Source organism: Rhipicephalus sanguineus, chromosome 11 (assembly GCF_013339695.2).
Source record: "Rhipicephalus sanguineus isolate Rsan-2018 chromosome 11, BIME_Rsan_1.4, whole genome shotgun sequence".
NCBI classification, from domain to species: Eukaryota; Metazoa; Arthropoda; class Arachnida; order Ixodida; family Ixodidae; genus Rhipicephalus; species Rhipicephalus sanguineus.
In genome coordinates this window covers 110421103-110443212 of record NC_051186.1, presented here as the reverse complement: position 1 = coordinate 110443212, position 22110 = coordinate 110421103, and the positions used below count along the sequence as shown (strand labels likewise).

General features: G+C 45.6%; 2 long non-coding RNA genes across 2 annotated transcripts in view; both read right to left on the bottom strand.

Moving 5' to 3' along the window:
• Positions 1-22110, bottom strand: part of LOC125760399 (uncharacterized) — a 138783-nt gene that overhangs the window by 51474 nt on the left and 65199 nt on the right. The gene's annotated exons all lie outside the window — the stretch shown is intronic.
• Positions 6567-10421, bottom strand: LOC119374008 (uncharacterized). Its single transcript, XR_005180054.2, has 3 exons — positions 10388-10421; positions 7636-7771; positions 6567-6666 (listed from the first exon to the last, which is right to left on the bottom strand). It is a non-coding gene; the product is annotated as an uncharacterized LOC119374008 (long non-coding RNA).

Below are 22110 nucleotides of genomic sequence, written 5' to 3'. Positions count from 1 at the left end.
ATTACCCTGTGCCGGATGATGGGGTTTCGTGTGTCAAGAGTGTTGTTGGGATCTGGTGCACCACGGAGAATGCTAATCGCCGCTTGACCGACTCGCCAATTCAAGAAATTTCTACATGCCGCTTGAGAGTCCATGAGGATATTTAGTGACCGCCTTTGGGTGTTGCCGGTGGCAATGGCCAAAGCGATGGTCGTTTCTTCAGCCTCCGTAATGGAAGAGCAGCGGATTGATGCACTGGTGATTTCGCGAACACGACGGTCGACCACCGTGGCTACAGCCTTATTGCGATTGCCAGTGTAGAGCGCTGCATCTACCTATCTACGGACAAAGCCCAGCGCAAAAGCTGCTTCGCATCTAAAAAAGAACAATAATACGATAAACGACACTGCTTAAAGCCTGTCTATGAGACTAGTTGTGCGCAAAAGGTGCAACAACGCTTTCAAAGCTTTTCGTGCCGTGGACGGTTTCGGTCAGTGTCCTAAGACCTTTTTCTCCGACAGTGGACGATTTTCAAGTCTATCAAACACTTTGGACAGTTCTTCTCTTGGTGCACTGAAGCGAGGACACTCACAGAGAAGATGGGCGATTGTCTCCTCGCAGCTACAGTTATCACATGTCGGACTGCTGGCCATTCCAGTTAGAAATGAGTAGGCCTTCGTGAAGGCCACCCAGAGCCACAGAGGGCACAGACGCGTCTCCTCAGCTCTAGTTATTCCCGACGGAAGACGGAGCTGTATATTTGGGTCCAAGTTGTGAAGACACACGTTGGTGAATTGCGTCGAGTTCCACTGTGCCAGTGTCAGTCCACGTGCAAGTGAACGAAGCCTTGTTGCGGCGTCCGTTCTTGACAGTGGTATAGCTGCACAATGGAGAGCTTGATGGGCAGATCGGGCAGCTTCATCAGCACCGTCATTTCCGTAGATACCGCAATGGCGAGGTTATGGTGTGCCGCTTCTCAGTGGCGAGGTGATGAAGCAGTCTTATGTCAGCGACTAACTGTTCATTTGGTCCATGTCGATATGATGACATAATGCACTGGAAAGCTGCTTTGGAGTCGGAGAAGACTGACCACGCCTGTGGCGGCTGTTCAACTACAAACTCTAGAGCAGCACGGATGGCGGTGAGTCCTGCAGCCGTCAATGATGTCAAATGCGATGTCTTGAACTTTATGGTGACGGATTTCTCGGGTATGACCACTGCCCCTGCTGAGCTTGTAGAAGAAACTGAACCGTCAGTGTAGGTGTGAAGGCGTCCACTCCGTTTTTCATGCAGGAATAATGGGATGTATACCAAAATTAGTATGGCATAACATGACTGTATGTGAAACGTAAATGACAGGCCATAACGAGAAAATCATAACATGTGTGTCATGTACAACATGATTTACATGACATGGTCTCGGGGAGCTCGCGGCGTTTCGCAAGTTTGTCATGAACCAGACTTGGTAATGTGTGACGCGAGTGAAAGCGAATATAAATTAAAGGTGGTAACATGACAGTCATGATACGCATGACATGCATGTCATGATTTGCATGCCATGCTCATGGTGCGCTCGTGGCCGGTTCGCTTGCTTCACATAAACCATAACTGGCATTGTGTAGCGTGAATATATGACGAGCATAAATGACAGGGGGCAACGTGACATTCATGACATGCATGTCATAATTTTCATGCCACACTCATGGTGCGCTCACGGCCGGTTTGCTAGCTTGACATACACTAAAAGTGGTATTGCGTGACGCGACTGTATGGCGAACATAAATGATAGGTAAGAACATCAAAATCATGCTATGAATGTCATATTGGGCATGATTTATATTGCCACGTGCGTTTCTTATTATTACTTTTGCTGTATTCGGTTTTCGCCCACAAAAAAACTGTCAGCAACGCTCAGCGCAAACCGCGCCGCATTGTTCGAGAAGCTTCGCGATGATTGTAGATCATTTTGTTAAGATTGCGCGAAAGACGCGAACACTCCAGCCTGTTCTAGAGATTGCGCGACAACCAGCGATAACGCTGGAATATTCTACGGCACATGCATAATTGCCGACGCGCTTCACCGCTTGTCAGTTGATCGACGGTCGACGCTCTGTTCGCCGCTATCAGTGTATTCCTGTAGTTTGACTTTCAATTTCCCAGCCACAAGTTCGGCCAAATAAACAGTTTCATCTCGGACGTGCTGACTGCTGTGTTCATCGACGTCACGACCCCGTGACAATATGCAACACTCATGGTGCGCTCGCGGCCGGTTCGCTAGCTTGACATATACTAAAACTGATATTGCATGACGTGACTGTATGACGAACATAAGTGACATGTGGTAAGATGAAAATTATGCATCCCAAAGGTGTTCCCTTGCAGGGAGCTCGGACGATTAACGTCTATACTCTTCGCAGCTTTTCATCTGCCTCGTGGTCCGCAAAAGCTGTTGGTCGTTGAAGTCCTGATGACATTTAAGCTGGTAGTGGCATCGCCGACGCAGAAACAAACAGCACGTTTCTTTACACCAGTGGTCTAGCGTATGTCTACTTCGTATCTCATCTTTCCGTCGTATCTCGTCTTTCCTTCCACCGAGCGCCGCCATCTTAGCATCGTGTCAAAGCTCAAAGTTTCGCCTTTCTGTTTCCCTCATTCTTGCTTTCGACCACCCATAGAAAAAGGGCAAATAATAACAAAATCGGAGGGCATTCTCACAAACCTGATCACTCCGCGGCCATAAGCGCGTGAACCGCCGCTGTTCAAAAGGGGACCGCGCGTACGGGAAGCAAAGTGCAAGCCTCTATAGTTTCGTACGGAGGAAATGGTGGACGGTATCGCATGGATTGCGGAAGCCAGTGATTAGATTGAAGCGTACCGACTGGGTTGCCGACACGTCGTGTCATCCCTTGCCGGGACCATAATGAATCGACAGCGATGTAATCCGTAGCGCTTTATGATCAAAACGCTTATTACTTATCAAATGACTCGCGAGTGCCGCTTTACCGGCTTTACTTCGGAGACGATCTCCCGACGTTTGCTTTCGCGCCTCTCCGCTGAGATTCGAGCGTCGTGCGGGCGTGTGCCTGGTTAATTTTCGATAAAACGGGCGTCTAATGCTTCCCTAGCGGAAGAGCATTTACGTTTCACTTAGAAAATTCATTAATGTGAGAAAATGCGGCTGCGGTATAGTTCGGTGCGAAGTCACCGTCCGTTTCGTACTGCCGGGAAGACGTCGTCTCTGCGGCGCGGATGCAGTTTATCATACAAGAAAATGAATCTGAAGGCGTTAGTAGTTGACAGGAGTGACCACAAAGCTTCATCAGACTAATACACCACAGTTCTGGCTGCCTGAAGGCACGTTCCGCGGCCGCAACAGTAGCGATGCAGTTTAACATGCCCAATGTTTATATGCAGCCTGGTGTACTTGTGTTTCAGGGGGCTGCACTAAAGCGTCCGCAGTAAATTATAGAGAGTAATAAAAAAAAGCGGCAGATCCCACGTACCGTGGGAATCGATGGTATGCGAAGCATGCGCGGTATGGTGACTGTGGCGTAATTTTTCACATTGAGCGAAACTTTACGGAACTATGCTAGAGAAATGTAGAAGTGGCATACGCACACTCATATGTTGAAGAGTCGCATATGTATTATATAAACAGTTGTTTACGTGCAGTTGCGTAACGATGCCAGCAGCAGAATGGGTCTTACCAACACAAGATGCGGTAAGCTGGTATGTAGTGCTTATATGCTTCGATACTGGATAGCGCGAATCCTAACAAGACAAAGAAGGAACACAGATGCATATAACAGGCGTTACTCGCAACTAAGCTTCATGCAGGAAAGTTTCCCTAGATATATACACAGCCGAGTGGCGCCCGCAGGTGCACTGCACGTACGCTACACTGACAGTTGCAGTTGTTACAGTAGTTATACGTTGTGTGTTATGACGGAGAACGCATGCACGTTTCACGAACCCGCGTACATGTATGAAAGGTGTTCTTCACAGTTCTTGAACAAGGTCATCATCACCATGATCAGTGAGCACCAGCAGCTGGACCGGACTTGTTAATCGGATCCGTTCGTGATCGCGGCTACAAGGGGTCTAAGTGCAGTGAAGTCCGAGGTATAGTACAGGTGGTGAAAATCCTGGATGCATCTTACGATGAAATGATCTATGATGCCTCCTGTCATGGACGTGGCACTGAGGTCTTTTGATGCACTGTCCACATCCAAGCCGTCTCTCACGCAGTATAAAGACCAGGCTTTGTTGGGTTTTGATAAATCAATGTTGAAGTCACCGGTAATGATGAGAGACCTGGCTCTCTCGGCAGATTTATTGTAGGAAGCACTGATCCCGGTTTTTGTGTAATCCACGTGGTCCACGTTGCGGACCACGAGGACGAGTGGATGGTAGTTGAGCGTCTTCCAGGGGTGTTCTGTCTTCAGCTTCCTCGCTTTCCTTGTGTCAGCCGCGGTGGTGTAGCGGTTACGGTGCGCGGCTGCTGACTCGAAGGTCGCGGGTTCGATCCCGGCCGTGGCCGGTCCAATTTCGATGGAGGCAAAATGCTAGATGCCCGTGTACTGTGCGATCTCGGTACACGTTAAAGAATACCAGATGGTCAAAATTTCCGGAGCCCATCGCTACGGCGTCTCTCATAATCATATCATGGTTTGGGGCATAAAACCCCGACAAATATTATCACTTTCCTTGCATGTCTATGTGTTTGTCTTCGCAGTTACTGTGTTGATTGAGACTCTGTGGCACATACCCGCATAACATCAACTTTGGTATGCGGGTATGTGCCACACGTGACTGAGAGAAAGGGTTTCATGACGTACGCGACCGGTATTTTGCGTTATTCATGTCATGACCAGTGAATCATGTTCGTCATGCACTTATCCCCTGCTGTACCAATTTTAGTATATTACAAGGTATGGAGACGACCAGGAGAGCGCCCAGACGTAGGCGGCTAGATAGATAGATAGATAGATACGTAGATAGAAACGGCCAAAGTGCCTGAGGTTCGCTCAGAAATGCTTCGCATTTAACATCTTAAATCAGGCCAAATCAAGCAGTAGAGGCCCAAAAGATTGCGTATTCTCAAGGGCAACAATTATTAATGTCCTCTCGCGCTTTAGCATACGGTCAACTGAAACCAAAAGTTTGTTGTCCATTTTTTCAAGAGTGCCTTGTGCCTGCCACAACGCTTGCGGAAAGCATAGCACAGCTATGGCTGCACCAATTTTTATGCTGTGAGCTTTATTGTAATTCACAGACTGTGCTGTACTTCAACACATTCTGGGAATTTTTGTGTAGGCTTACATTCTTGTCCTATTTTGTAGCGTTATCTACACTGGCCTAGCCGACCCAGTTTCGCGCGCCTCCTCAAGAACCGTGCTGCTCATGCGCGAGGATCAGTGATGTCACACAGCCGGCGCACCGGTGCCGGTACCTCCCGCGCACTCCGCCGCCGCCGCACGCGACTCGACACCGCCGGTCTGCGCGTTCTGCCACGTCGCAGTCGTGGCAGACACACTGGCGCCGGCGCGCACGCAGCTATTCGCCTTCGCTGTGCAGTCACCGTGTGACACTGCGCTGGAGCCGCTTGATAACGCCTCTGACTGGCGTTTGCCAGTGTGGTATAGCTATGGAAAAGGAGAGCGCAAATGCTGCTCAACGGCGTAAAAAAGCGGTCAAGCTTAACTCATCGGATCCCGAAGTAGTTGCGTGGCTATTAGTGGTTGAGCGTAGGAAGAATGAACAGAAGGAAGAATGAACAGAAGAAGGCTAAACGTGCTGCGGGGACACGAAAAGCCAGGAATAATCAGCTGAACCTTTGCTAACGCTACGTATATCCTGGCATAACCGACCTAAGCCACTACAACATTTTTATAATTACTGCATGACACAATTAGCTGAGACACAGTCATTTGTACGTAATATTCAGAAAATTATTAGGGCAGTAAAAAAGAAATCTCAAAGTGCCTTAAAGTACAAACAGTATGGGAACAAAGATACAAAGCAGTTCCAGCCTCCTAGCATGTTTTGTTACTGTGCCAAGCTTTTCCACGAGCAAGAAACTTGGGAATGTTTATAAAATAAAATAACTGATAAAGATATATTTACGAAAATTTAAATTTAAATTAAGATAATTTGTAGTGTTTGTGCCTAATTTCCTGAAATGAACCCAAGAAACTAAAAAGTTACAAACGATCCCCGCGTCCCCCCTTAAATCACATGTCACCATAATTTTTTCGTGTGTTATTGCTGTATACCTGAAGTGGCAACTCAGGGGTTATTTTTGAGTATAATTGACGTAATAGACACGTTGTTGATTGTTTTCTTGATATATTTTTGATAATTCGACGCCCGGTTAATTCGGTAATTTTTTTCCTGTCCCATTATATATATATATATATATATATATATATATATATATATATATATATATATATATATATATGTGTGTGTGTGTGTGTGTGTGTGTGTGTGTGTGTGTGTATGTGTGTGTGTGTGAGTGTATTTGATTGGCGCGTTCTAATGTCATTTGTATGAAGCCGAGTAGTGACACACATATGGAGTCGTGATAAATTTTATTTTCCAGAATTTATATTCCCTCCAAATGTTTCATTTTGTCAGTTCTTGCACACGCCGGGATTATGGGTGCAATCTGTGCTGTAGATCACTCTGTAAGGAAAAAAATCACGCATTTTTAGTTGTATTGATTTCGTATAACATTTTCATTGTGAAAGGCAGGCTTGTCAAGTTATGTTTTTTTATAGAGGGAAGCTATAAATGGCTATGGCGTGTTCTTTGCAAATGTCCATCGTCTGCGGACAACAAAGAATGTCCCACAAAAATTGGGCGATCCCCACTACTCACCAGTGATCCACTAAAAATGAAGAAGGAACAGACAGGCGGCACACACCAAGTAGGATCGCGCAAGCAACACCAAGCGCATGAGGGAAGCCAAACAAGACGATGCATGTCGCAGCAAAAAGAAGCATGTTGGTCAAATGGAAAATTTGAAAGGAATATACGTTAAGCTCAAAACAGACTTCCTGGACAAACGAAGACACTTCCTGGATAATTTTAATGGCGGGGTGTGCCGTGTTCTGAAAAAGTTTAGCTTGCCATCCAACATCACAGAGCAGAATGCCAGCTCGTATTTTCTGCAACATTTATTCGCACGCATATAGAAAGTGCTCTCACCAGTGTACGTCGGCATGTAAAAGCTAATTTATTCTATAACTACTGCAAAATATCTGCAAAAGATGTAGGAATAAAGTGCAGTCGCCCAACCTTATCTGTCTTTGATGCGTGTTCTAACTCATGTTCGGCTCGAGTCTTCATTGCTATAGACGAAGTCTCCGTAGCGATGACGCACGGAAAGCGTGTGCGGTAAGGCACTGAAGCCTCATATGACGATCGAAGAGATAACATGATGTTATCCTTACAGTACTGAGGCTGCATATGGCCACCCCTTTCGAGAGACAGAGAGGGCCAATTATTAATTGTGACTCGAACGACGTAAGCCGCGAAGACTGATAATCAAAAGTGATGCGCGAAGATCACTGACACGATATTATATTATTTGCGCACATTCTGATTTGGCTGAAGATAGGGTTACTTCTATGACATTTGAAATTTTCTCACCAGTCAATTTTTTCGAAGTCGCCTGTGGTGTTTGTAGGTCTCTTCAGCCTTGGTGCCGCTGTCTGAGCGGTGCCTTCGTTGTTATCTGTGGTGGTTTCATGGGAGTCCTCGTATTCCAAATTATAGCCTTCCGCACCTGCGTTTTTGTACATACGTTTTTATTACTTTTGTAAATTGATAAGGAAACTATAGGTTTAGTTGTTGTTGGTATGAGTTTTCTTTTAAAACTGCGTCTTTAGAGGCTTTCTATATATTGTGTATTATACTGTCACGCCGCCATGACGCTCACGATGGCAGCATTCGGCGTGTTCGCGACCAAACTTTTCAATTGAGTGAACTTGTGCCCGGAAAATGAAAATACAACGTGCAAGCGATTCACACTGTAAGTGATAGCGGCGTGAACAGTCGTCGGCCGTCGAGTAATCCGATCATCGACGGAGTGCGTCGTCTTTTATAAAGCAGTCATCGAACTTTCTAGCGTTATCGCTGGTGCTCGCGTCAGCTCTCAAATAAAGTTGACTATTCGCGTCCTGCGCGTAATCTTAACGGAATGGTCTCAAATAGTTGCGAAGCTTTTCAAGCATTGCAACGTGGTCGCGCCGAGCGTTACTAACAGCTTTCGTGGCTTAAACCAGAGTACATCAAAATAAAGTTTATAAACGCGCGTGGCAATACTCTTGCTATCTTCCGCTGTAATTCAGCTTATTTGTCCTGTTATTTCAGAAAATGCTATTAGCCTAAATATTGTGAATGGATAGAAACAAATAACTAGATATTTAAGATAAGTAACTACTTGTTCCCATATATTTTCGCATCGGAAGAAAGTCGATGAAAAGATAAGGGTATTTACTTTCACATTTATTGATGACGCAGAAGACATTACGGACCCGCATAAGGCCATAACTACTATTTACACACTTGTGGAAATCTGCACAGCTTGCCATAGAATCATAACATGTACTACCACATACAGCTCTCATTATACTGTATTGCATAGGGAAATTCTTAAGCGTTTGCCTTCGCCGCAGTTGAGCAATCTAAACTAAGGGCAATTCGTACAGATTCAATTCCGTACAGATTCAATTCATGATTCAATTCAATTTCCGTACAGATTCAATTCATGAGGGAACACGTGAGAACAGGCCTGCGATATGGATATACCTTTCTCAGTCATGAATGGTATTCATTTCAATAATATACATTGCATTTCTCTAATTTCGCAGGATTTCCGGGCACGTTTCTCCAAACACGCTGTGTACATGAAGTATTGCATATTTCATATATATATATATATATATATATATATATATATATATATATATATATATATATATATATATATATATATATATATGAGTGAGAAGAAGGACTCACGTACGAAATGTAGTTTTCTTAACGTTTCGGCTGGCCCACCATACGTAACGTTAATAAAACTACATTTCGTACGTGAGTCCTTCTTCTCACACATCTATCGTACCAGACCCATCGATCTTCATACCCAAAGATATATATATATATATATATATATATATACAGAGAGAGAGAGAGAGAGATAGATATGTATATATGTGTTATTTATTTTGCTTGTTTGAAATACTCGAAGGCCATAATTTGGCTCAAGGAGGATGGGCTTCATGTAATTGCAACGGAAGGAATGAACACGCGAAACAAGGCACAAGTTGAAACAGAACAACAGTGAAGAAGACAGTTCAGGCGAACACATGAGCTCGTGGCTTCACTATGCCGAGCACCAGTGTAGCAGCCCAACCATACATTGATGCAAACTTCCGCGTATTGGAGAATACCAGGAGGAGGGGATTCGTTTAGTCAAGTGTATGCTTGATAAGGCTGCACATCCTATATAAAACAGCGCTGGCTCCAGTGTCTTACAACCATCATCGCTCAGGCGACACAGCCTTGCCTTAATCCATCCATTGCACCGGAATGCCGTATGCCCTCCATTGAGATCAATAAGCTTAATCGAGTCCTGAAAACTGTAATCGGCGATTTGGAAAGTGATTCGATTTCTTCGGTGCGCAACTTTAGGTTCGAAGTGGAGAAGCTGGAGTATATTTCCCGGCTATGGTTTTTGAGTTTCCCGGCTCCCGTCTAACTGAAATTAATATATATAGAGATCGTTAAGCCTGACGTCCGTGAAAATGTCGCTTCGAAGGTTGGCGCAGTTGGCGGCAATGTGCTACGGAAACCACATCCTTTGATACTCAAGTCATACATGCTGAATCAGAGCAAACTAGCACATGACACGAGCACATGCCTTCGTTTATTATTGTGCATGCGCAGGAGTGTTCCCTACCCACCACGAAACATAGCCGAGCGCTCGCATATTCCACCTCGCTGGTCTTATCGCTGAACATTTCTTAGAAACCAGAGGGGAGCTCACACGAGTTTGTCTGTTTAATTCCATGAAGTAGAATTGTCTTAGACTTCATCTTGTGGCATATAGAAAGCTTAGTCTTTCGAAGGAACGAAAGATTTTCCTAAAACATATTTTTTTTACTGAATGAAACATCAATTACCAAGCGGTTTGTAATACATCTTACCACAAATGGAATACATCTTACCAACCGGCTTTCTTTTACATAAAAAAATATTCCGTTATCTTAATGTGCCCTTTCCAAAAAAGGAATTGGTGCCCCAAGGAAAGCCTAAATATCGCATACAGAAGTGATCCGCCAACAGCCCATACACTATTTAGTGGTATGCAATGCGTGGAACACGCTTTCACACTTACCTTGAAGTGCATGTTCAAATATTCCTAGGAAAACTGGAAGAAAAGAAAGAATCCATATTGTTAGGGTTTGTAGATTTTGGGAACTGCCATTCGACAGTTACCAAATATTTCACTAATAGAGGAAACAAACTTGCCCATATGCTCTGCAAATACAAGCTTTGCTATAAACCAATAAATAGAATGTTTGATGCATCGGAACTGAATTGCATTGCATACGACTACATCAGCGGGAAACGTTCTGTTCTCTCTCAAGAACGGTACCACGGCATCAGTAGACGAGCGTGGAATCACCAATATATAGATATATAGACTACATTGTTTAGACACGACTTCATCATTCTGTAAAAAGACAGTCGGGTGCCTAATGGGCAGAATCCAGGATATGACTATTGAGATTGCTGCATTTGCTGACTCTTCATAAATGCAGTCTACCTTGTCTTATGAGGAAGATTGTGGCCTTGCGTTGGAGATATCAAATTATTATTCAGCAAGATCGACAAAATTAGCCGCGATTCAGAAGCAGATGCTTTATTAGTTGGCAAAAAAAGAAATGCTAGTAGTTCACCTCAGTGTGACGTTTCTACTATTCCGAAAAATAACAGATGATGGCGTCTAGGCATCTTCGAGGATATGAAACAACAGTGAACTAGCACAACAATAGTTCTGACGCAGGCAGCCAGACTAAAACCGCTTGCAACTTGACGCGCCAGTCAGTGCCCTTGTAGAAACGAGAGCTTCGTGGACCGGCGCGTCCGTCATCGCATGTGGCGGCGCGTCTACGCGAGCCGCCGCTTGCCATGACAACGGTAAAATGTTAACAAAAGGAGCAAACGGCGCGGCCAGACGAGGCGCATTCTTACCGAAACTTGCACGGGTATGCGTTCCTGCACTTTTTCTATTGTTTTTATGAGTATACAGCCCCTTTCCTTGCTAAATAACCAACAATGAGCCAATAAAAGTTCATAGCCTTGCTCCCATGCTCGTTCCTTATGACGACCAAGGCCGCCTTCCGTAAGGCTGCCTAAACACCAAATAAGGCGAGTTTATGAAACGCATTGAGACATTTCTTCTCCTTACACTTATCCCTTCCTTACGAAGGGCCTAATTATAGCTTTAAGGTAAGGTTAGTTCGTGAATACGGGCCTAAATAAGATTACTGCCAACGCTATGAATAGTACAGACAGCAGATCATAATAAGAGTTTGCGAGGCGAGAGTAAAATGATTGAATATACCAGCCATCGTAATTTATGCGCAGAAGCAAGCACATAGCACGGTTGGTTAGTGTTCACGGTTTAACCTCCCAAAGCTACACATGCTGCGAGAGACGCCTTAGTTGAAGCCGATTAGTTTTGATCACCTGGATTTCGTTAGGTGCAATGAAATCATTCAGTGCTGGTCCTCCTGCGTTCGGTGTTCATTGAAATGTGGCCACCATTGCCCGGATCGAACCTATGTTTTCTCGGGTCAGCAGCCGAGCACTGTAATCACTAAGACACCGTGGCGGCATGCATTCATAAAGGCACGAAAATTCGATGTCATTTCAGGTTTTTATTTTTCGGCCAAGGAATGTTTTCAATTTATGTGATCCTTAACGTGGCGCACAAATATGTACGTTTGCACACAAAAAATGCGTGTGAATAATGCACAACTTCAAATTAGGGCCAAGGCAAGAAATTTTTATGAGATCCGGATTTCATGTTTTTCATGGGATATATGCCGACAGGGTCAAAAGATACAGAGGAGAGTAAGAACCCCGACGAAGTGGCCGGCCGCGGTCGTCGCATTCCGGTGGAGGCTAAATGCTGGCGCCCGTGTACCTAGATTGTGGTGCACGTTAAAGAACCCCAGGTGGTCGAAATTTGTTGTGGAGGCGGCTTGGTCCAACACAATGACGCCAACACATATTCGCGCGTGTGCAGAAATAGGTGGTAGAAGGTCAGCTGGTAACACTCATATATTTATGCGGTGTTTTTCAATATTTGATACCCGCGCAATATTGACTTTGTCGGCGATCAGCTGGTTCTGATGCGGTAATATGATGATTCGTCGAGGTTATCAAGGTGACTTGTCATTTCACATTGCGGCAATTTATTCTTGCCTGGGTATAACGGCATCACCGTCGTTGTTGCCTGAGGAATCTTAAATGCTGCGCTGCTTAACACGTGCATCATGGTCCTATTCCCAGTATGGATGAAGGAAACAGTTAGAAGAGAGCAGTGCGCCACGCGATATATATATATATATATATATATATATATATATATAGTTGTATATTTTTGAAATATGCAATTTTCGCAAGTGTGCTCCTTCATTTCTCCGACTACATGTGCACCGGACCTTCATCACTTTCTTTTTTGAATTATATATCTATTGATGCAGATAGATAGATAGATTGAAAAAAAGAGACAGAAAAAGGAAAATAGTACGTTAGACAAGCATATTTATTTTCTGCGCTGGCTTTCTGAGCGCCTGTGCGTTTACCTAAGTGTTCTATGAAGCCACAAGAGCCTTCGAAATATGAATTTCAATATTTCTCGCTTTCTGCCGGGCACCCCTGCTTTGAAAGGTAGAATCTGCCTGACACTCGCGCATTCGGCGTAAAACAGGATCGAAATCGCCGCGTTTTCATATTTTGCGGCACTGGCAGCCAGCCACTTGTTCTAATCTATTTCTACTGGGACTGTACACTCAGTCACACGTAAGGGATCGTGTTCTGTCGCCATTACTGCGTGTTTAGTTTCCATGACACAATAGATAGACATAATTAGGCCAAGACTCGATAACTAATTCCGCCGAACTAAACAAATGTTAATGTTTTAGGAGAAAAGTAAATTGAGCAAGGGTTTCAATGCAGCCTAGTTGGTACTTGATCGTTGGCGCTGCAAGCAAACCGAACAAAACAAAGATACGCCATTAGGGGGGTTTACGAATAACTTCGACACGAGGTTTCTTAATGTTTGGTTAAATGTGAGAGTGCGGACGTTTTTTTTTTTTTTTTAAATTTTACCCGATGAAAATGCGGGCGCCTCCTAACGAAACAAGCGCACCGTACAGCGAATAGCAGCGCAACTCGTATCTGCTAACACAGCACGGTGAATTGGCATGCTCCACCGGAGAAGTAGAACTACTGGTGTACCGGAAACATGCACCGCCGTCTTTGCGAAAGCTGCGCATGTGACCATGTAAGAGCGTTTGTAATCTACATTAGGACAACGACAACTATGCAAAGTATATACTATAGTGCTGCAAGGTCAACAATTTATCAAAATACTGTCACGAGTGATTTCAGCTCCCAAAAGCAAGTTGCAAATGTGATCCACTGTGACACTATGGACTCATTCTTGTGCATGAGTATGAAGTGAGAAAAATCCCACGGAAGACCGTGGCAAGGCCATGGATAATAAGCTTCATGCGAGCCTCAAATCTGCTACTGATGCTATCAAACCCATAGCTGCAGGTTGCTGGTGGTCGTACATTAGAACATAGTCTGAGTGTGAGTATCCGTTGAGTGTCCTCATTAACCGAGCACTAGAGAAATATTTTGCTAAACCGGTGAGATTCGCCCACGAATTCATATTCTTTGATTATTTACACTATTTTCAAAAGCTCTCAATTTTCACTTTTTTCATCCCTAAACATAGCAATAACATCTGGGGTTTCGTGTGCCAAGAGAAGCATGCGATTATAAGGCATGCCATAGAGGGCTCCGGAAATTTCGACCATCTGGTGTACTTGAAGTGTACTCACGTCACACATACACGGGCCTCTACCATTTTGCTCACGCCTAAACAGAAGACAAAGCAGCATTTATGGGAATGCTAACCGCCTCTCTTAGAAAGTAATTTATGCCTGTGGGTAACATACTGCAAATGTACCCCCTTGCTATTCAATGTGTCTGTGTATGATGCATGACGATACGTATAATAGTATTGGACGTTATTCGCAAAGTTTTATATATCTACTATCGCAGCCAACCAACTATATGTAACGCCAGAATGTTCAGTACCACAGCTTGTGAGGCATGTAAAAACAGACAAGCAATAATTTTGTTTAGGAAACAGACCTGTACCGCATTAACAAATTACTTACCAACTGCAACAGACATTAGAACCACGAAGTTCTTCATAGCGCTTTCTGTAGATGGTTGCTGCCTCAATATGTGGCAAAGACGACTAGTCCTTTTTATACAGTTTGTTGAGGGCAGTGCAAAGGTCACCAAAAGCGTAGTTGATTAATTATTCATATTTTTGATGACTGAATTACTTGGGAACTTTGGATAGCTGAGGACCAGATATTCTTCTAGGCGGCATTTTATAACAGGCACCTTTCTAGCTAATTCGAAGTTTTCTTTCTGACGTCTTCGCTAATGACTTCCTGTGTCAGGCTACGAAAGTCACCAGCGCGCAAATGCCGTCTCGTTCGGAGAGGACTTTCCAGGAAGGCGCCTAAAGTCATCATATCTACTTCCCGCTTTATACTGAGTACAATAGTGATTAAAGAGGGCATACACATGTGTATCCTTTTAAATGCGAAGCATTTCTTATCGAACCCAAGGCACTTTGAACGTTTCTATCTATCTATCTATCTATCTATCTATCTATCTATCTATCTATCTATCTATCTATCTATTCTGTCGCCTACGTCTGGGTGCTCTCGTGATCGCGTCTTAATATAGTGCATACCAAATTGGCATGGGATGCCAAGAGGGCTTGACATATATGACTGTGTGACCATGATACGAATAACGTGTAAATTCGGTCGCGTACGTCATCAAACTCTTTGCTCCAGAAACGTGTGGCACGCACCCGTTTCCCACGGGCCGCGGTATACGGGTATGCGACACAAGTGATTGACACTTTGTATATATCCAGGAACCGGGAGAACATACATTGCTTATTGAACGCGAGAGCGTTAAGAAAAACAGACATCGACAGCGTAGACCCGACGAATGCAAAGAATAAAATTAGGATCCCAGCAGGAATCGACCCCAAGCATTCTGCATGGCAGACAGGTATTCTACCACAGAGCCACGCCAGGTCTAGAAATTGCTTTAAAGAAAATATGTGGGCATAATGTGCTGACTGTCTGTCTAATTTGATAAAAAAGCAATAAACACTACATACGTGCTCCTATGATACAGGCGTCATGTCGGGTTAAAGTCTATTGTGGTTCCAGTGTTAGCTCTGCAATTATAGCAGCGTAATAAACATTGCATTTTTATTCTTATAATTATGCAAGCTACAATAAAGCGTTGCTCCACACCGGAGGAATATGCGAACGAAAGTTACATATTATATCCACAACACCGCACCGTAACGTGCTCTTTGTTTCGATAATACAGACGTCTGCGCTCTAACGTGCGTGCTGATACTAGGTCAGACCATAAGCAGCCATTTAAACGTCAGTGTTGTCGGCGTGCCTGCTAAGCCCAATATGTGAACACAACTCCTCCATTTACTGAAACACTAATGACTGACTGCTTCGCATGAAACCGATTCGCACAAGGCGTGGGATCTGCCTAATTTTTATGTAGCATGTATGAATCTTATCCTACCATATGTAACCGGCTATTTGTGACTGCCTTCTTGAGAAAGCCGCATAATTACCTATACATATGGAGGTACACATGTGAGCAAAATTATATGGACCATGGGAGCGCGTGACAAAATGGCCATCTGCGCCGTCTAGCGGCGAGCAGTCTGCTGTCGGTAACATTGTTCTCGCCACACATTCACCAGAGCTATGCTCTCGACAGCAGTTGGGTACCCACTACACGGCACAGACAGCAATTTCAGCACACGCTCCCGAGGTCCGAGTCTTTTACTAGCCGGTGTACATAGATGTGTGTTAATACATATTGTTACCGGAATAAAATGGCTCAATGCTTTCACTAAGCCGTGCAAAGGTCGATACATAGAGAAGAGGATCGGTCTTATGCTTATTTCTAGCTGTATCTAGACAGAGCTTGGATGTAGCTAGGTTGAGTTCGGCTTGAACATGGCTGTATTTATTTATTTATTTATTTATTTATTTATTTATTTATTTATTTATTTATTTATTTATTTATTTATTTATTTATTCGGTACCCACACAGCGCCAGATGCATTACAGTGGGGGAGAGGTTTACAGTCAGTCTGAACAGTTCAATATTTGTCACACATACAGTGAGGTTGGACTTGGCTTTAGCGAGGTAGAACTTGGATGCAACGTTGTTAAACTTTTGCTTTAAGTTGGCTTGATGCTGGCTGTAATGTTGCTGAACTTTTCCTTTAACTTGGCTTGAACTGGTGCATGAACATGGCTGGGGTTGGACTCTGCTTTACGGCACATGAGACCAATCAGCTTCGCAGTGTACCGAATTTTGGCGATATCTCTTGCTCGGCAGTGCGATTTGTCTTCGGGCGACATATGGCTGCGCATTGTTAGCGCGAGTGTACAATTAATTGAGTGGAAAAGTGGTGAGTAGTGGGATTGACCCAACTGCTCTGGCAGATCCCGTTTATGATGATGATGATAGTTCTTTGCTTCGTCGGACACGGAACAATTTTTCTAAACAGCTTCGCTGCGTTGAGCGTTGCCGCAGTTCGAGCGTGTTATATTGTTCGTTAGGGCGTCACCGGACATCCCGAAGGTACTTTGATATTATGTATTTCTGACTCTTGTTACCCAAAACGAAAAAAATATATATGCATCATAGTCTTTCTCTTTTACTTTTATTCTTTCCTGTCCTCTCCTCCCTTCCATTAAATTCAAGCTTCCCCGGCGGCAAGGGTGAAAGGTTGTTTCATATTTGGTTATAGTGAAAATGTAGAGTTGGCATGTCACGGCTCGATTCACAACCTCTGCTATGTCCCCTCGTTGGGCTCGGTGGTGGGTGACTGGCACTGCCGCCGAACAAATTAATATTTGCATGGGATCCTGGAACCCTTTAACTGACCGTGCCCTCAACAGAGTCCGCACCGAGGCCCCCTTCCTGTTTTCCACGAAAAACAAAGAAAGATTCCCGAAGTTCCTTGTGATACGTTGCGAAGAATCACCGAGAAAGGATCCAGCTATTTCACCGTTTTTGTCTGTTAAGTGTCTAAGGGCAACTATATGAAGCGGTTATAAAGCTACAAAGATGCCCAGCGGGGATTTGCTCCTCGAAGTAAGAGACAAAGACCATTACAACAAGCTTGCACACTGTGTGGCGTCTGGAAATATTCCCGTCTCGGTGAGCGCACACCTTGTCTTGAACAGTGTGAAAGGTGTAATGTCCGACGAATGTATAATATACTCTGTGAAACAGAACTCCAGGATGGATGGATATATTAAAATGTAGTCCATGTGCAGCGCATCGCAATTAGAACGAACGACATTGGAATCCTGAGGAAGCACATAATCAGGGTTGCCAGATCCTCGAAGAGAATAAGAGCCACGAAATTAGGCAAAGTAGCCGGAACAGTAGCCAACTAGCAGCCGTTACTTTATTTTGGAGCCAGTAAAGTAGCCAAACGTGATTTCAGTTTAGCTGAATTATCACTACGTTCTGACACTTAAATATACAAAAATATACATCACAGAAATGTTTATCACATCACAATAGAGTAAAAAAACCATGTGACTTCCTGGGGGAGGTTCTTCCTAGAGAATCAACTATGTGTGCAGTTCTCTGCGTCGCAGCAGTTTGCTGACCCGAAGTGGGAAAATGGTTCTATATCGAGGGAACCGCTGAAGTCACAGAAACCTTCACGGCATTACGCCAGATTATTCTAGGGTACTATACGCGCACGATTGTACTACAGGTAAAAAACCACGCTTCGCCTCGCGCGTCAGCTTGATACCACCATGCGGTAACAAGCGAGGCTCTAAGTAGTCGCCCTTTATGCTCGCTAGTCCTCGAACATTACTCGTAGAATCGCATTGTATGTGGATATTTCTTATACAATAGGAAAGGAGAATCTAGCAAACCAGATAGACGCGTGATAATTACACCACAGTCAAGTTCCCTGAGCGTGCCTCGCATAGCATCGATGGTACGTGGGAACTGCCGAATTTTCTCTATATACATCTGTGTAATGTCATGCTTATTTGAAAACGCACGTGACAGAGGATTGTGGCTTTAACGGTGAAAATATTTCATCATCATCATCAGCCTGTCTACGCCCACTGCAAGGCAAAGGCCTCTCCCATGTTCCGCCAATGAACCCGGTCCTGTGCTTTCTGCTGCCACGTTATACCTACAAACTTCTTATTATCATCAACCCATCTAATTTTCTGTCTCCCCCTCAAGTGTTTGCCATCTCTTGGAATCTAGTCAGTTACCCTTAATGACCACCGGTTGTCCTGCCGACATGCTACGTGCCCGGCCCATATCCTTTTCTTCTTCTTGATTTTAACTATGATAGCCTTAACCCCCGTTTGTTCCCTCACCCACTCTGCTCTCTTCCTGCCTCTTAAAGTTACACCTATCATGTTCCTTTCTATCGCTCGCTGCGTAGTCCTCAATTTAGGTTGAACCCTATTTTTACGTCTCAAGGTTTCTGCTCCGTAGGTAAGTACCGGTAAGATGCAACTGTTATATACCTTCCTAGGGATAGTGGTAGACTACCATTCGTGATTTGATAATACTTGCCGAATGAGACCCATCCCATCCTTATTCTTCTAGGTATTTCACTCTCAAGGCTCGGCTCCGGGGTTACTACCTGTCCTAATTAGACGTACTCCTTTACAACTTCAAGTGTCTCGCCCCCTATCGCAAAGCGCTGTTCTCTGCCAAGATTGTTCCACATTACTTTTGTTTTATGCATATTACTTTTCAGACCCACTCTTCTACTTTTCGTATCCAGTTCAGTAATCATGAGCTGTAATTCGTCTCCCTCGTTACTCATCAATTCAATGTCATCAGCGAATCGCAGGTTACTGAGATACTCTCTATTAGCTCTTATCCCTAATTCTCGCCAACCTAGGGCCCTGAAAACCTCCTGTAAACACGCGGCGAATAGCATAGGAGATATCGTGTCTCCCTGCCGTACGCCCTTCTTTATTGCGATTCTGTCGCTTTCTTTATGGAGGACTATAGTGGCTGTGCATCCTCTGTAGATTTCTTCGATTATGTTTATATAGGCTTCGTCGATGCACTGATTCCGCAGTGCCTGCATGACTGCTGATGTCTCCACCGAATCAAATGCCTTCTCGTAATCTATGAAGGCTATGTAAAGGGGATGGTTGTATTCCGCGCATTGCTCTATCGCCCGATTGATAGTATGAATATGGTCTATTGTTGAGAAGCCTGTACGAATTCCTGCCTGGTCCTTTGGTTGATTGAACTCTGATGTCGTATTATATCTGTTAGCAATTATTTTTGTAAATAGCTTGTAGACAACGATCAGTAAGCTGATGGGCATGTAATTTTTCAGGTCCTTGACCTCCCCTTTCTTATGGACCAAGATGACGTTGGCATTCTTCCAAGATTCTGGCATCCTCCCCGTCGAGAGACACTTCGTATACGGGGTGGCCAGTTTTTCTAACATAATTTCTCCACCGTCTTTCAACAGGTCTGATGTTACGTGATCCTCACCAGCGGCTTTGCCTCTTCGCATTCCCTTTAAGGATTCCTTTACTTCTCCTGTCAATACTGGTGAGATGTCAGATTCCTCTGGGCTATTACTGCTTCTTACGTTATCATCCTGACTGCATCGGCTGCTGTACAGATCTCTGTAGAGCTCTTCCGCTACCTCAGCTATTCTATCCATTATGGGAGCGGCGGCCGCGAGCGCGCCGATTGTAGGTAGAAGAGAACGACGATCGCATGTGCGCTCGTGTCACGCGGCAGCCGCTGGCAGCGGGCAGTTGCGGCCAAGGCTTGGACCAGTAAAGATGTAAAGATGGGTATCTTTGGGTCTTGGCCTCATCTCTAAAGGGTTCAGGGCTAGATGCCGCCGCAAAACCCCACATGTGGCGCCCAACGGGAAGGACCCCACCCCGACATGTCCTGCCCGATCAACGTACGCCGGATCCCACCAGCCCCTGATTTCGGCCCCCTGCACGGCGATATCGCCTTCGAAAAACTACGGGCGCTGAAGCGGGCGTTCCTGGACATGGCCGCCTACGGAGTGTACGACCTCGTCCTCTTACTTCAGCCGGTGGAGGCCCTCATGCGCATCTGCCTTTCCGGGAGAATGACCCCCGATGAGCAGCGGCATGCCTTCATCGCCCTGGAGCACCTCGGTGCTTACCTCGGCGTCCCGCTGCCCGCGCAGGCCATGGAGGCTGTGGCGCGCTCGTGCGGCGAGGTGGCACCTGGGGCTGACGACGAAGGCGGCGACGATGCGTGCGCTGACGAGGTCGGCGTCGAGGCTCGTGCTAGCTCGTGCGGCGGCCGGCACCGTGGGACGACTAGCGACGCGGTGGCGATGCATCGTCCGCCAGCGAGGGTGCAGCGTCCAGGAATGGTGAGACGAAGACGACGTTGTACGACTCTATTTCTGGGGACACGGCCGGTGACTGCGATGACCTTGAGGCAGAGGTCGGAAAGTCCCGGGATGATGACGATGCGGCGACCGTAAACAAAAGAAAGAAGACGAGGCATAAGAGGAGGAAACAGAAGATACCGGAACACAGGGACATGAGACTAACGCCAGACGTATCGGAGTCCTTCACCGAGGTGATCCGGCCTCGTGACCTTGATAGGGACAACGCTGCCCTGAATCCTGAAGCGGATCGTCTCAAGCGGGATACATTGCAGCAGGCTACCCGAATCAGCCAGCTGGAGCGTGAGTTGGGATGCTTGACTGATCAACTTGACGGTCTCTAGCACGTGCACGAAGTCTACAAATCCAAGGCAACCACCATGATTGACGAGAAGAATCACCACATTTCTGACCTGAATGACAAGGTACGTACTCTGAAGAAACAGTTCGCAAAGAATCTGGACGAGCCACAGCAACATTTCTTCGAGGTAAAGGCATCCTGGTGTGACAAAATCAACACCCTTTAAGCTCAGGTCTTCAACCGGAACCGAAAGGTAGCCGCGGACTCGCTGGAGTGCAGTCGCATGGAGAAGCTGCTGGCAGATGCACAGCAGCGCCGCAAGGATCACCAGCAGCAGTGTGCCAAATTCGAGGAGCAGTTGCTGGAGAGGGACACTGAACTGGCAATGCGCGGCGCAGCCACGAAGAAGAGCTCCAGCGACAGCGTGCACTCCAGGACTATCAGCTGGACGAGCTGCGGATGCAGGCGACTGACCTCCGTGCGCGGCTCTCCCAGACCCAGCAGGACTGCGACCGAGAATACAGTCGAGCGTAGGTACTAACTGTGGATCTCAGCAAGAAGGAAGCCGAGTGCAAGGAGAACCAGGAGCGGATCCACGGGAGCGAGGCCGGCCAGAATACTTTGATGGCAAACGCCTCCAAACTGGAGAGGCAGCTCCGTGTTGTGTCGCACACCCTCTAGAAGAACGAAACTGAACAAAAGACCACGAAGGAAGAGCTTGCGAAGCTCATACAGGTGCTGGTCGTGGCCGAGATGAAGAACGGGCGACTGAAGGCGGGGCTTGAGGCAAGGCAGCAGCAAGCGGACAAAGAATTTAAACTGGAAGAAGAGGAGACGTATCTGCAGGAATTCGTGGAGAGGGTGACAGCAAAGGCGGAGCAGTTGGAGGAAGCTGCGGCGAACGCTAGCAACTGCATCAGTGTGTCGGACCTGGAGTGCAAGGAGTCTGACCTGGAGTGCAGTCTGACCT